The 10,491-nt window shown below is 40.4% G+C and overlaps 1 protein-coding gene across 1 annotated transcript in view; it reads right to left on the minus strand.

The window, feature by feature from the left end:
• The window catches only part of LOC102765647 (CUB and sushi domain-containing protein 3), a gene marked incomplete at its 5' end in the record, with an annotated part of 698,415 nt that overhangs the window by 122,960 nt on the left and 564,964 nt on the right, over nt 1-10,491 (minus strand). The window lies entirely within an intron of this gene.

The raw sequence follows: 10,491 nt of genomic DNA on the forward strand, positions 1-10,491 counted from the left end.
TTTATCAAGTGTTTTTCCAGAATTTTTAGTAGAAATGTCTCTCCCATATTTCTCTTTCATTTTATTGTTCCTGACTATCTCCAAGGAGACAGACCTTTGAGATCATTTTACATTACCACCTAAAAATAGATAGGAACAATGAGAGTTGGGAAAAGTCAGAGTAGTCAGTATTATGGTCACCTAAAATGAATTTTATTTTTTTAAATATATTTTTATTTATTTCAAAGAGGAAGAAAGAGGAAGAGAGAGATAGAAACATCAATGATGGCAGGGCATCATTGGTTGGATTCCCCCTGCATGCCCCCCACCAGGGACCGAGTCCATAACCCAGGCATGTGCCACAGACTGGAATCGAACCAGGACTCTTCAATCTGCAGACCGACGCTCCATCCACTGAGCCAAGCCAGCCAGGGCTCAAATGGATGTTTTGAATTTCATGTGGACTTCAATATTCCATACATTTAATTTTAAAGTTTGCAGGTGGTTTTTATGGTATATTAGCTTAAGGGTTCAGAAGATATATTCATTTATTGTCTTTTATTATAATACTAGGGGCCTGGTGCACGAAGATTCATGCATGGGTGGGTGGTGGGGGGGACTCAGCCCAACCTGCACTCTCTCCAATCTGGGAGCCCTCAGGGGAGCCCTCTCCAATCTGGGAGTTTCTATCTGTCTTTGCAATCATATTCTAGACTCTAGAAGATCCGTTTGCCACCAGAACTACGATTCCCAGCATTCCCGGTGCTCCCCACGCTATGGGCTTCCGCTTCCGGCCCTGGCGCTGCAATCAGAACTACTATTCCCAGAATTCCTGGTGCTCCCTGTGCTGGGAGTGACCAAGGGAGACACGGCCCCCTAAGCCTGCAGCTCTCCTGCTCTGCTTTCTGCCTGGCAACTGAGGGAGCCACATCCCCCCCAAGCTGCTGGCTCTCCCACTTCTGCTCTCCACCCAGTGCCTGTGTATGCAAATTACCCAGCCATCTTTGTTGGGTTAATTTGCATATTCACATCTGATTGGCTGGTGAGCGTAGGAAAGGGACGGTCAATGTGCATGTTTCTCTTTTATTATATAGGATATTTTATACCAGGTCAAGTACCTTTATGTTTCTTTTTTTTAAAATCTTTATTATTGAAAGTATTATAGATGTCCCTTTCCTGCCCCCCACTGATCCCCAACACTCTATGCCCACCCCCTCAGGCATCACCACACTTGTCTGTGTCCATGGGTTCTGTATATACTAGTATATGCACATAAAATCTTTGATTAATCTCTTCTCACACCTCCCTCCTATGAAATATGTCAGTCTGTTGTATGCTTCAGTTTCTCTGGGTCTATTTTGTTCATTAGTTTATTTTGCTTATTAGATACCACATATAAGTGACATCATGTGATACTTATCTTTCTCTGACTGGCTTATTTCACTTAGCCTATTACTCTCCAGGTCCCTCCATGCTGTCTCAAAGGGTAAGAGATCCTTCTTTTTTATAGCTGCATAGTATTCTGTGGTGTACCATAGATGTACCATAGCTTTTTTATCCACTCATCTACTGAGGGGCACTTGGGCTGTTTCCAGATCTTAGCTATTGTAAATTGTGCTGCTATGAACAGAGGGGTGCATACATTCTTTCTAACTGGTGCTTCAGATTTCTTAGGATATATTCCTAGAAGTGAGATCACTGGATCAAATAGTTGACCAGTTGCTATGACATGCACTGACCACCAGGGTACAGATGCTCCGATCAGTAATTTAGTTTACTGCTGGGGTCTGGCTGATCGGGACTGAGCGAGATAGGCTGGACATGCCCTGGAGCCCTCTCGTGGTCCCTCCCTGGCTGGCCAACCTCCCTTGTCCCTCCCTGGCCCTAATCGTGCGCCAGTGGGGTCCCTCAGCCTGGCCTGCACCCTCTCGCAATCTGGGACCCCTGGGGGGATGTTGGAGAGCCAGTTTCGGCCTGATGGTGGAACGACCAGTCGCTATGATGCACACTTACCACCAGGGGGCAGTTGCTCGATGCAGGAGCTGTCCCCTGGTGGTCAGTGTGTTCCCACAGGGGGAGCACCGCTCAGCCAGAAGCCAGGCTCACAGCTGTCAAGTGCAGCGGCAGTAGTGGGAGCCTCTCCTGCCTCTGTGGTAGTGTTAAGGATGTCCAACTGCCGACTTAGGACTGCACCCCCTGGGGGAAGCAGCCCTAAACTGTCAATCCGACATCCACTGAGGCCTCCCGGACTGCAAGAGGGAGCAGGCCGGGCTGAGGGAACCTCCCCCTGAATGCACAAATTTTGTGCACCAGGCCTCTAGTTCTTCTATAAAAGAAATCACAGTGAATTCATTATAGAACATATAAGTGCTTTTGATCTCAGCCCATAGTGCCCTAATTGAATCACTGAAGACAGACATTAACAAAACTCAAAGGTCCCTCGACCTGCCTTTCATCCCTTTGAGGATCTAAGTTTCAGTCTCCGGCTCTGAAGTCACACCAGCTGCACTCTAGTCTCATCTTAACATTGTCTGTACAACCTTGGGCAACTTGATCTCTCTAAGCTTCAGTCACCTATGAGGACTGCTAGAAAGACCAAATGAGGAAATGTGTGACAAACCTCACACAGAGCTAAGACTCAGTCGTCATGTGCATGTTATTGACCACTTTTTATCATCTTCATCTGTGTGTTCATTATTAAGAATGCATTATACCTAATCTATTATAAACAAATGTATACTCAAATTTTACAAAAAATTTTTTTAGGAAAAATTCTTGTTTAAATATCTAAAATATATTTTATGACTAAACCAAATCACTCCTATCCTAGATATTTCTCCTTTACTTTCCTCAATGGTGATGCTAAAAAACTGGTTACAATACTCTATTTGAAAATCTATTAAATCTCTGGCCTGTGTGGCTCAGTTGGTTGGGCGCCATTTGATTGGTTGCTGGTTTGATTGCTGGTTAGGGCACATGCCTGGGTTTTGGGCTCAGTCCCAGGTAGGAGGCAGCCAATTGATGTTTTGCTCTTACACTGATGTTTTTTTCTCTCCTTTCTTCTCCTCTAAAGACCAATAAAAAAGTTTTAAAACATATATATATATATATATGTGTGTGTGTGTGTATATATATATCTTAAAAACTTGAAACCACTCAAACTTATTTCAGTATATATGAAATGTATAAGTCGATAGATTATATTTCTATTTCTAGTATAATCTATATATATAAAAGCCTAATATGCTAAGTGTCCCTCCTCCATCCGTCTGACCAGTCACTATGACACGCACTGACCACCAGGGGGAAAATGCTCAACACAGGAGCTGCCAAGCTGCAGTGACTTGGCAGTGGTGGTTCAGGCGACGCACCCCTGAAACCAGAGAGGAGGGAGCCCGATTCCTCTCGGGGCTGCGCAATTCCACCTTTGGCCATGGGTTATGATGTTGCTGGGGTACTATTGGCCTCAAATCTGGTTTACTGCACACTTGCGTTCGCGTCCCACAGCCTGTATGACAGCAACTTTGCAGAGTGCCCTCTCCTACTCTGGGACCCCTTGGGGGGTGTCAGAGTCAGTAACACAATCCCCGCAGGCCAAGCCGAGGGACCCACCTGCTGGAGGGACCCTGCTCACTCCACAGATGCCTCTGAGCCACTGGGCCACCCCAGGGGCAGCCTGCCAAGAGGGGTCACGGGAGGTTGGCTCCAGGGCAGGTCTGGCCCCCCTTGCCCAGTCCTGCCCTGCCAGCCACCTTCTAATGAACTTCCTTTCAATGTGCATAAATTCTTGCGCTGGGCCAGAAGTTAAAGTATAATTAGAGTGAATGTAAAATATATAGTTTAAATTAAAATATTTCGCTTCACCTCTTATATGCTAAAAAAAAGCTGTTAGATTATTGCATAAATTTTTTAAAAAATCTTAGTTTTAAAACCGTCTAGTCAGTACATATGTATACATTAATTTTATATAATCTCATTCACAATAGAAATAATTGTATATTCTCTTTGTTGCCACTCAGTAGTACATTGTAGCTTTGACCATGTTGTTACACAGTCTCTATAATTACTTTAATGGCTGCATAACATTCTACTATGTGCATATACCATAATTACCAGGAAATGTCTAATGTTTAACTATTATTGCTCATTTTTTTTAAGGGTAAGGGGCACAGCACACATATGATTGCTGAAGCACAACTGAAAATATTACCTTTAACATAAAAGCATCAAAAATACTTACACCATTATAATAAAAATATGGCAAGGTTTTAAACAGCCATTTCTATTTCATTACCTGCAATGCCTTTTGAACTTCTAACTTTGTGATTTAGTTCATTGCATATATTTTATAAAAAGCAAATTCAAACCACCAAGTCAGAGTTGTAGGAAACACATTTTTAACGGAGAGAGAGACTGTACAATTACTAAGTACAACCGTACTTTGCTTAAGCTCAGCTCTCCTATTTACCTGAGTATTATTTTATTAGATTAATTAAACAGCTTAATGATGATTCATTTTGTTCAGTACCCTTCTAGAAAATACTTCAAGTTTTAAATGAACTTTCCATATTGCAAACAAAATTAACCCTACACAGAAGTTTTAACATTATTATCCCTTGTGCACATAATTAATAGGTCTCAATATACATGACCAAAATGATACTTTGTAATTGATTTATGTACACCTTTTATTTTATGAATGGTAATAACTAAATCACTGTGAAAGTCCGTAAGTTCGATAAGGGAAATGCTGGAGTATAATCCTCTCAGTGTCTTAAATTTTATTTAAAGAAAGAGCATGTGTTACTTTGTTGCACTTCAGTTGGCACAGCTTGCGCTTGGCAAGAAGCCACAGGACCCTCACCACTGTGGATCTTATCTTTCTCTTTGTTTATCTCATATTTTACAGTTTTGGAGCAGGGGAAGGAATAACTATGAAAATTCATTTATTTTATTTAGCTAAAATATGTATAGATGTGAGCACGACACATTCACTAAATAATTATAACAATCACATTCGTTAAAAATGTCTAATCCACAAAATAGTCCCTCACCATTCTTCCATTCAAGTGAATGCCAGTGTCTCCTTTCACGGGGTGAGTGCCACCTGGCAGCACATACCCTGCCTGAGTGACAGGCATCATGCCCACTGGCAATGTTCCAGGACAGGAAGAAGCCCAGAATTAAAGCCGCATGATCGTAACATAATGACCACCTCCTTGATCTATGATCAGATCTACCTGAGTTTTCTTTCCCTTCAATTCAGGAAAAGCTCAGATCACATTCAGCGTTAACAGGATTCCTGCAGGAATTGACATTTAAGGTAAGCTAAATGTACTGTGAGATTTTCCTCAAAAAAAAAAAAAAAATCCGTTCAGTTAGTAAAAATGTAGAGAAATCAAGCCATGAGGTGGATTTAGTGAACCATTAATAATCCAATTTAGCCACAGTAGAGGGAATTTACATAAAAGGAAATACGCATGCAAAGTTTGGAAAAATAGAGAAAAGTTAGAGTAGAGCTTGGTGGATAATAAAGGAGACTTCAGAGTTAGAATGCCCGAGTTTGTAACTTCCTGCTCCCTCTACTCTGGAGCTTTTGCAAGAATCTCTAGGGTTTTATTGGCAAGTCGCCCTGGAAGAGTAGTTATGCACTATGCCTTAGATGACTCACATAAATCATTCTAATCAAGGTACCTGATTCATAACTTTGTTTTAAAAATCAAATTACTTTTAGCTTAGGATAGTGCTCAGTTTATATTCACCAAAATAATTATGCAAGAGAGGGGTGTATTCCACCGAAGGTTTTAGAAGGGAATAGAGGGAGCATAATCAAGGCTGGGCTTTGGAGTACCGCACTGGGTGAAGGAAATAAAGGTGAAAAGACAATTTTCATATCTATTGCGTTAGCCTGTGTGAGAAGCAATGAAAGACTAATGTAGGCTGGAGGCAGGAATAGTAGAAAGAGTTACCCAGTTGTCACATATGTTGAGATAGGGAAAGTTATTACATTATGTTTGATTTGAACAGGGGAAGGAAGTGAAAAAAACCCAACAATTTAAGAGTAATTTATCTTTTTTTTCCCTTACTCATTGAGATCAGATCAGTGGTAAGAACAAAAATGTAGATATCTCCAGAAAAACCTATTACCTTGGTGAGAGGAAGAAAATACATTTAATTCTGGTTCTAGATACATGTGCACAGCAGACTAAATAATGCTCCCAAAGACATCAAGTCCACATCCCCAGGGCTTGTGAGTATTGCCTTATACAGGAAAATGTTCTTCCACATTTGATTAAACTAAGGGTCCTGAGAGAGGGAGATTGTCCTGGATGATGCAGGTGAGCCCTGAATGTGATCTAACTGATTCTTCTAATAAGAAATATGCCAAGGGAGACCAGACCCAGACAGAAGAGGAGAAGGCAAAATGACCACTGAGGCAGAACTTGGAGGAATGCAGGCAGCCACTGGAAGTTGGAAAAGGCAAGGGAAGGATTCCCTGCAGCCTGGACAGGGGAGAAGGCTCTCCACTCTCAGCACCATGGTTTCAGCGCATTTAAATATACTTGGAGCTTTTGGCCTCCAGCGCTGTGAGTGAGAGAATACATTTACATCATTTTAAGCTACCAAATTCACGGTAATTTGTTACAGCAGCCACAGAAGATTAATACAATTTGCTAGTAGGATTCTGGGCACATCATAAATGTCGTTTGGCATAATAAAGGGTGTAGAAGACACAAGTAAAATGAATGAGCACAAACTATGACAAAAACCAAAGAAGAGTCAAGTGAAAGATATTTAAAAAAAGGAGCAACTGATTCAGTGTTTGGAGGTACTTTGCATTAGGAGTCATCCGTCATGGACAATTTTTTAAGGTAATGAATTAGCAATTATTAAAGCCAGATATCCCTCATATAGATATTCAAATCCCATTTGACTTTGTGTGAAATATTATATTAATGGTGATCATTCTATAAATTGAGGCAATTAAGTAACCAATATTTTTTCTGTGGCTCATTTCATAAAGATTGCTCTTTGCTTCATAACTCTGTGACCGTTCAATGCAGTCCTTTTAGAATTCTCCCTTCCATATACTTTGCTAAAATGAACAGGCAAACAAATGAATATCCTTCTTCCCCCCAAACTTCACAAACAACATTAATAAAATAAAATTGATCTATTTGTGGAGGTTATTTCCAAAGGATGCTCAGCATTTCAATTGTTTCTACTCTTCTTTCCACAAACGATTGTCCCATTTCATCTCATATTGGATTTATTGGAAATTCATAAAATTCCTTATTCATACATATTCAGCCCAACAGAGTAAAATAAAAGCAGCATTATTTCATACCTGGTGTACTAGCCAGGTGGCTTGAAGATGAAGTTAGTGAAATTTTAAAATATGTTATGTATTACATATGTATGCGTGTATGCAACTGTTATAGAATTTCCTGTGATTTAGTGGTATATTTAAAATGAGCATACTTACAAGAGGTTAATTAGAAAAAAGTGCTTGGTAGTCCTTTAGAGAATTTAAAATTATAAGTTCAATATGCTTCACACTCTGTAAGTTTGATAAATGCTCTGCTAAATTTAAAACTGTTTTCCAAAGTGCAATCATTAAACTGAATGCTTTCTCAGTAATTTTAAAGTGTCATTTGAGTGTGTCCAATTTTGAGTAGTGTTTGACTAGAACAACTGTATATAACATGCTTTTTCTGCAGATTTATTTTTCTTTTAACCCTCACCAGAGGATATTTTTCCATTGATTTTTAGAGAGATTGGAAGAGAGGAAAAGACAGAGAGGAATATCAGAGAGAAACACATCGATTGGTTGCCTCCTGCACACGCCCTGACCAGGGCCTGGGCCAGGGAGGAACCTGCAACCAGAGATATATGCCCTTGATTGAAATGGAACCCAGGACCCTTCAGTCTGCAGGCTGATGCTCTACCCACTGAGCAAACCCGCTAGGGCCGCAGATTTCTTATTAGTTCATCATATAGTGTTAACTCCTTAAAATAACCCCAAACTTCGCTGACTGGATAGGTATTCACTGGCTCATTTTCAAAATAGCACTGTGCTATCTGCTGTAACAGACCTGATTACTACCCTCCCGAGCTTACAAATAAGTCATAGCAGTAAAACATGATAGAGGTTCTGACAATGAAAATACAGGAATCTATGAGAACATATGGCATGGGGACTTAATCTCGCCTTAAATTTATGGCAGGTCTTAACTGTTTCTCAACTGAAAAATTGTTTCTTAGTTGAGACACACAAATAATGATTAAGAGTAGCCAAGTAAAAGGAGATTGTAGAGTGTGTTGCAGGCAGAGGGAGCAATATGCACAAAGGCCCAGAGGCTAGGTTTTGATAAAGAACTAAAATGGTGTCAATGGGATAGGAAAGGAATGGACACAAAGCACAAAGAAGTAATCAACTGTGTCAAAGAGTTAACGAGATAAAAGACAGGAAATCCAGGCATTGTAAGCAGGAAGGTGATAGTATTGGATTTACATTTTTAGAAGTTACTCTATTGGTCTTATGGGAATAGACTGACAGAGAATAAGAACCTGGGGCAGGGATGATGGCTACCAAATCTTAAGGGGTAAAAGTCTGGATGGAAAGAAATAGACTTACTCTAATTTGTAGAAGACAGCCTGACAGTTTACTGTGAAGAGTAGAGGACAGAGAAAACTCCTCATTTTCTAGGTATTTTTATTTATTAATTATCATATTACTAGAGGCCCAGTGCACGAAATCGTGTGCACATAGGGTCCCTAGGCCTAGCCTGCGATCAGGGCCATTTTCCGCCTGCTCGCCAGTTCCTGGCCGCCTGCTGCCGCCACTAGCAATCCAGTTCCCCTTGCAGGCCCTAGACCTACCCAGCCTCAGCCGCCGCCAGCCAGCCGGTTTCCCTCGCAGGCCTCCCACCTCATAGTGCCTGGTTGAGAGGTCGTTCCGGTCATTATACTTATGGTCTGGCCTTTTATTATATAGGATTTTCCATATGAACAACTGTAAACCTACTTTTGCCATACTTTGTATAGCATACAGCTTAGGTAAAAGGTTTAGGTTGGCTATTTAAGTTTTGAAATCATCATTTATTCAGTCCTTTATTTAAAAAAAAATGTTTTGGGGGAATATGGTACAACATACAGATCTTGTAACATAGAAATCTACACCTGACACCTATGTGACCTCGTTGACCAATGTCACCCCAACACATTGAATTTAAAAAATGTTTTCTGATTGTCTATTGTGATTGAGTCCTAGGCATCAGCACATAAGGGCAGTAGGGACCATAGACAGAGACAAGGTGGCAGAGAGAGTGGTGTTAGGGGAGAAAAACAAAGGGTACAACATACAGATCTTGTAACATAGAAATCTACACCTGACACCTATGTGACCTCGTTGACCAATGTCACCCCAACACATTGAATTTAAAAAATGTTTTCTGATTGTCTATTGTGATTGAGTCCTAGGCATCAGCACATAAGGGCAGTAGGGACCATAGACAGAGACAAGGTGGCAGAGAGAGTGGTGTGAGGGGAGATGAACAAAGGCCATGGAAACTCCCACACATTTGAGGAGTTGAAGAGGAAGAGGAGGCCCTGTTCCTAGATGTCCAAGCGGAAGCTACAGCTATAGAAAACAAAACAAAATCCAATCGAGCACTGGTACCATGGAAACTAAGGAAAGTGCTGTAAGAGTGAGGGGAAAATCTCAGGACAGAATGTTACCTACAGAATAAACAGGAGGAGCAACACAATGGATTCAATGGGAGCCCTCAGTGATTACTGTGCAAGGGGCTCACTTAGAGCAGTGGGTGCTGAAGCCACACTGCAGGGACTAGAGAGAAAATGCCAGTGTTTTTATTATTTCAGGATGAGATAGGAATGGACAAGATGATGTTAATATTGAAGATGCTTTAGATTAATCTTCAGAGTTAGAAGACGTAGTAAATGTTTTTATGAAGATTCTAAAAGTATTATCTCATTTCAGATTTCCTGCTCCTAAATTATTTTTTCCTAAAATCCTTGTTAATTTCACTGCTAATAAGACAGGATTGATTGGTTACCTCCAATTTTATAAATTGGCCATAAAGTGGTAGCACAGTAAATCGGACTATAAGGTTAGATCTACAACCTTCTGATCTATAATACCCGTAAAAAGGCTGAACATATGCGTTTTATGTTTTCTCATTGGTTTTCTGACCTATTTTACTCCTGACACCTGTCAAGTAATTTTTTGAATTTTCTGAACAAACTGGTAGCACAGTTAATCGGAATATAAGATTAGATGTACAATCTTTTGATCTGTAATACCCATAAAAAGACTGAACATATGCATTTTATGTTTTCCTCATTGGTTTTCTGACATATTTTACTCCAGACACCTGTCAAGTAATTTTTTGAATTTTCTGAAATAAAAAGGTAAATCCAAAAATAGTAAATCTTTTGCTATTGCTCAGTGTGTGGCTTAGAAATGGATATGGTTGCAATTTTGATCAG

Source organism: Myotis davidii, unplaced genomic scaffold (genome assembly GCF_000327345.1).
Source record: "Myotis davidii unplaced genomic scaffold, ASM32734v1 scaffold713, whole genome shotgun sequence".
NCBI classification, from domain to species: domain Eukaryota; kingdom Metazoa; phylum Chordata; class Mammalia; order Chiroptera; family Vespertilionidae; genus Myotis; species Myotis davidii.